The sequence below is a fragment of the Esox lucius genome, chromosome 1 (genome assembly GCF_011004845.1).
Source record: "Esox lucius isolate fEsoLuc1 chromosome 1, fEsoLuc1.pri, whole genome shotgun sequence".
Classification (NCBI taxonomy): domain Eukaryota; kingdom Metazoa; phylum Chordata; class Actinopteri; order Esociformes; family Esocidae; genus Esox; species Esox lucius.
The window spans coordinates 31,733,559-31,739,558 of NC_047569.1; positions in this window are offsets into that span (position 1 = coordinate 31,733,559).

Consider the following 6,000-nt stretch of genomic DNA (forward strand, 5'->3'; position numbering starts at 1 on the left):
AAACTGATGTACTGTTCAAATTATTTTGTGATTGTGAACACCCGATTATATGGATTCCTCCGTAGGTCCCTCTCAAAGTAACAACAAATGTATTGTGTGTGTAGCCTGATGTAATATTATTTATGGATACTCATATCTTATTCATTAAACACATAAAATGTATATTCACTTGTATCTGTAAAAAATAAAAGTACCTTGTGACCACCAAATCTGTTCTCCTCTACCCAACGAGCCCTGCAGAGATGCAGCAGATATTTAGACACATTAATTAGAAGTGTGTTAGTGTTCAATGCCCGAAAGGTCCTCACGTACAGCATGGGTTTGAGTGTGATTTAGATGATGATACCAGCATGTGTAATGGCATGAAATGAAATGTACTTCAGTAAAAGATGATTCCTTTTAGTATTGCCATGTCTTGCTTTGACTCGTCAGCAAGTATGAACTAAGGTCAAGTCATCTTTGCTCATCTATCTGATCTGACTGATCACTTCTGAGAAAATGACTGTAAGCAGCAATGTCTCATTGTCACGGTGTGTGAATTAGGACAGATTGTGACACAATGGGCACATGCATTGTTGGTGCCTGTAAGACGGCACCAACCACAGCGTGACAGTGTATCTGAGGTCAAACTGTTCAGACAGTAAATTCAATTAAAATCTGTGAAATCTGTTATTTTTGGACCGAGATACAGACATGTCCTACGCTTTTTCCTAAAGGCCTTTATACATCCAGTCTTCATTGAGGTAAATAACCGAACTAATGACTCATTCCTTTATTGGCGGTTTAGATGCTTCAATGTTCAGGTGACACTTCCCTCTCATTGCCGTTGTAAGAGTTATGTGTGTGGAATTTGTGCCAAACTCCTCACAGGCAATTTCAGGATCTGTAGCCAAGTGATTTTTGGCAACATCGCGGTGAGTTCATGGCACTCTCCTCTTTCCCTCTTCTCATTTTCAAGATACAGGTTGGAACAGAAGATGATACAGATGTTCAGTAGGGGTATAATGGACACTTTGTTCACAGAGGTGCTCACGAGCATTTGGTTTGTGAGAGGGGTGGTGTGTGTGTGTGTGTGTGTGTGTGTGCGCGCACATGGGGTCAATGTCATTGTCACTGCTCGTAGAGATGGGCTTAGTGAAGGAATGGAAGGAGGAAGCTAGATGAATGGGTGGGTTGTGATGTGGTGCGTAGGTGGAGCTCTTATTTCCAGCTGAGGTTAGAATCTGCAGGGGCTTTTTGGTGCTGGGGGCGGGGGGGTTATGTTGACCTAATCTTAGAAGAATGTCCTCTCTTCCAGGTCCTGGTGGCGTAGTCTTAAGGGACTCACAGGCCTGCCTGACATTTCTTTAAATATCAGACCCTTTAAGCCATTCTACAGTTATATATACTATATATTTTCTCAACGTTTCTGCAAACAACACAGATCTTTTGCATATATACGTATAATACGTTCCAGTACTTTTAGCTGCAAGGGTTTGAGCAAAATAATATTGTGCTATACAGGTGTAACAAGGTGTTTGGACGGCTATGAGAGGAAAACATCAGGGCTGTTATAAACAAGCACTAGAGACAGGATACATAATGTGCATCAAAAAGACATTTGTTTTTGTCAGGACAGGGGAGAAGAGAAAGAGTCAAGATGTCCTATTCACTAAATGTTTCTGACTGGTTACACACCTATCCAGGGATCAGGACATTTTCGTGCTCATTATTGTCTCCCATACTATTTGACTGGCTGAGACTCCCAGAGCAATGTACAGTTTTTACATTTCCATTTGGGTCACTTAGTTTACCCTCTTATCCAGAGACAACATGAAATGAGATAAGACGAGATGCCAACAATGATTTCGATGATTTTACTGATTTTATTTCTTTCACACGTGGGGTCTAGCACATTCCACTTGGAAATCTACTTTCATCTTACATTATCAGGTACACTGAATATCTGTTCTGTTCTTAGGTGTCATAAATAGAATTTCCTAATTGAGCGACATTGGCAAAACATTTTTCTTTTTAAGTGAGGGAAATGCTGTAAGTCAAGGTTTCAATAATAAACTAAAATACAAACTTACATTTGTTCAATTAAATAAAGGCCCAGACTATATTTCTCTTTGTTATTTCAACATAATTTTGTGTAAATATCATAATTATGGAAAGTATTAAAACTAAGCTTTTCAGGTGATACTAGTACTACTGCTACTACTACTAATAACACCAGCAATCAGTGATTAGTTAGATATGTTTACAAATAATTAAATTAACAATGACTGTACAACTGGGTAAGCAGGTGGGCTCTAGACCCATTTGGCAATCAGGGCAGTTTATGTAAATATAAGGCACAGAGCATTTAAATCATAGCCATGAGACTTACTGTAGAGGAGTGGAGGTAGCCTCTGCACTTACTGACAAGATTTTGAAAGGGCTGAGACTCCCAGACTTCTAAAATGGCCAAACACTGGCTGATGTTTGTATAAGGCTGTCTTGACAAAACTTCTTAACTACCTCTGTAGCAATTCTCTATAACTATAGACACTACAGCCATTTGGCAACAAATATAATTAACTGTATAATTTGTTAATAGATGATACAAACAAATATCAATTAGAGCTGACTTAAAAAATGACCTTTTGTTTGCAAAAGAAAAAAAAAACAGCTCAAAATGCTACAGGCCAAATACAATATGACAATACATATTAGCATTCAATCCATCTATTATCTTATAACAAACTCAATATCCCGAAAAAAACAAACCATCAAAGTATACAAGGATTGTGTGGGAGACATCCATAAGACCTCTTTGGTTTCCACATTCATACAACATTTGCTCACACAAACAGAAACTGGCCTGCAGCACTGTTAACCCACACATCACACAGGAAGGAAACAGAGTCCTCCCACTCAAGCATGGTCTCTTGGTCTCCAATGGCCCTTTGGTCCAGTGATAATTTCAGCAGATACAACAGTTCAAAAAATACTCATGCAACCAATGTTAATATCCCTTCTCTTCTTTTTGTGTTTATTTCCACTTATTTCTAAGTAAAGGTTTTGCCTTTAAAAAACAGATCATTTTGCAATTTGATATTGATTTTAAAACCCATTTAGGTGTAATAGGCCTTTACTGCTATGGCGCAAACAAACACACTGTAAAACATGTAATGGCTAATACATATTCATAAAAGACAACTCTTTGAGAAATATAACTTTTTTTTATTTATTTTTCTTTAGCATGAGTTACCTTTGACAGCTATTTCAACAGTCAACTTCAGAAAAAGAAAGGATAAACAATCTCACAACTCTGGCTGTGACACCTAGCTGAATTGGTTGCGATAGATGCTATTGAGTTTTGTAGGAAGATGTAAAGCTCAAATATTGATAGATTTGCAAATTCAAATGTAATTCAATAAACTGGCTTCTTAGTAAGTAGTATTTGAAGTTCTTTGTTTCAGACTTCATATAAATACTTGGAATAACTGTCTGAATTTGAGGCTTTTTCCATAAAACCTTAAAAAAATATTAATCCATATATCATCATTAAATCCTCTCTAGTTTTTAATGATTGATGGTGGTACACTCTTAATATATCTACATACTGTGTATATGTGTGTGTGTGTGTGTGTGTATATACAGCTGCGGAAAAGAAATTAAGAGCCCACTGCAACTTTTTCTTTCCTTTCCAAAAATGTTTTGAGTGAGGAACAGAAGCTTTCAATTTGCAGTGGTCTCTAAATTTCTCAATGTTAAACCTTCTGTTCCTCACTCAAAGCCTTCCTTTTCAACATTTTTGGAAAGGAAAGAAAAAGAATGCAGTGGTCTCTTAATTTTTTCTGGAGCTGTGTGTGTGTGTGTGTGTGTGTGTATATATATATACACACATGCATACACACACCAGTCAAAAGTTTGGACACACCCATCCACCATCTATAGGGTGGGGTGTTTTGATAGGTATAGTTGATGATATCACTACATCAATAAAAGCTCATATCTTTCAGGTTATTCTGTAGACTACCAAACTGGGCTTCATAAAATTAACAAATATGATGGCACTAGGCGTGGTTACTGGTCTACCAAATAATGATATCATTCCTTTTCTGTAGTATTTACTTACAGCAAGGCAATGCCATGTGTTTACATGTCCAGTATATTACCTATTTTAACAGAAAATTACCTCCTTGTTCCTTCTGCAGATGGAAACATGGCTTTGGCAATCTTCCCACATTCCCACATGGCCATCGTTTGCCGCATTGCATCTCCCTAGTCATGCACTATCTAAGATTTTCCTGAACAGCAGTTAAAGCCAAGCTACGAGGAGATCGGAAGGACCAGTACTGGTGGTAGGCCAGCAACTTCAATAGTGGTAAAGACATGGCCTTCTCCTTTTCATATATGTGGCTACAGAAAGGCAAGACAGTTCTCCTCAGTTCATCTTCTTCACATTGTTTGTGGTACAGACAACGAAGAATCAGGTACAGACTACCTTCAGTTTACCCCACTGATAAGAAAGTGCAGAGGTGTGTTGTTTTGCAGAAGGTCTTCATCTGATCTGAGGGAAAAATATTTTTGATCTTCGGTTTGAGAAACACAAAACACTTCCTGATACAAGTATAATGTAAGGCAGTTACAAAACTCAAACTACATGGGTTTACTAACTACCATCCATCCCACAGGTAACAGATCCTGACTGTAAAGGGGTGTTTTTCTTTGTACACCCCTGCCTCATCATTGTGTGTGGGGAGTGATAGAAAAACAGTTTCTGACTGTCACTTTCATCCTCAACACTACCTCACAGTTCTACATCTCTCTCAGATGTATTACTATGAGTTGTGCTTTTGTATTACTGGTAATAAATTCAATCTTAAAAATCATATTTTTACCTTTTGTCCCCCCCAAAACAATAAATAAATGCTCTGAAAAAGCCATAAGGCTCATTACCAAATTTCAGAAGAATGAAAAAAAATGAATAAACTTGGTCTGTCAGTAAAAACAGCTGCATTGTGTCTGTGATAAAGTAGATCTCAATACATAATACAACATAAACTTTAACTCTACGTGGTAAAACCGAGCCCTTAACTCTGACCATCTTGAGTTGGTATTTCCTTGTAAGTCTTCCTCTTTGACCTTTAAGTATACAGTAGACTGTGATGGCGACTGATAAGTGCTGAAGATTGTGATCTCAACACCACAGAGCAGGGGTTATTTTTCCATCGCCTCTGCTCGGTCTCTCTGTCTGGGGGCTTGTTTTCATGGCTAAAAATAACTGGCTGGGTTAACCGTTTCCACCCTCTTGCTTGTTTGACACCAGCATGTTAAAATACAATGACACACGGATGGGATTTAATTTAATTTCTTACAATTATGGCTCCAAAAAAGTGTCTTGTTCAGAGGATGCTCTTGAATGCTTCACAGAACATGGAACTATAGTTCTGACAGTGTTCCACGTGATGTCCAGTAAGGCATGTAGAATGATGACATGGAGCAGACCCACTTCTTTCTCCGCAGAACATGAAAGAGAAGAGACACCTTGCAGTACATAACGTGCAACGTCTCAAGGCTGCATTTGCCTGGCTATGAAGTCATACTGAAAAGATGTGATATGGAAAGCAGCTTATACAGTAGTAGTGATATCATTCAACCACACAGTGTACTATCATGCATAACTTTCAGTTTGAATAAAATTTAGCAAGGAGTTTCAAAATAATGGCAAAGCCAAACTGTTATTTAAGGCTTGGAATTTAATTAAACAATAAAGCTTTATTAGATTTTAGGATCCAGCTCCCATCATATCCACACCATGGTTGTGTTCCTACTCAGACTTAGTGATGATGAAAGGGTTATCTCTTTAGTTTGATGGTTAACCCTCATCTGACTTATTTTCAAGGTAACAGTGATGGCTTAGTGTGATCTCCAATTTTGCAAGAAAGTAGATGTCTTACTGGCGTTAATTGTTACCTCATAGCTTTTTAGTCATGGCATAGTGTTTATCATGAGACAAGAAGCAGACAT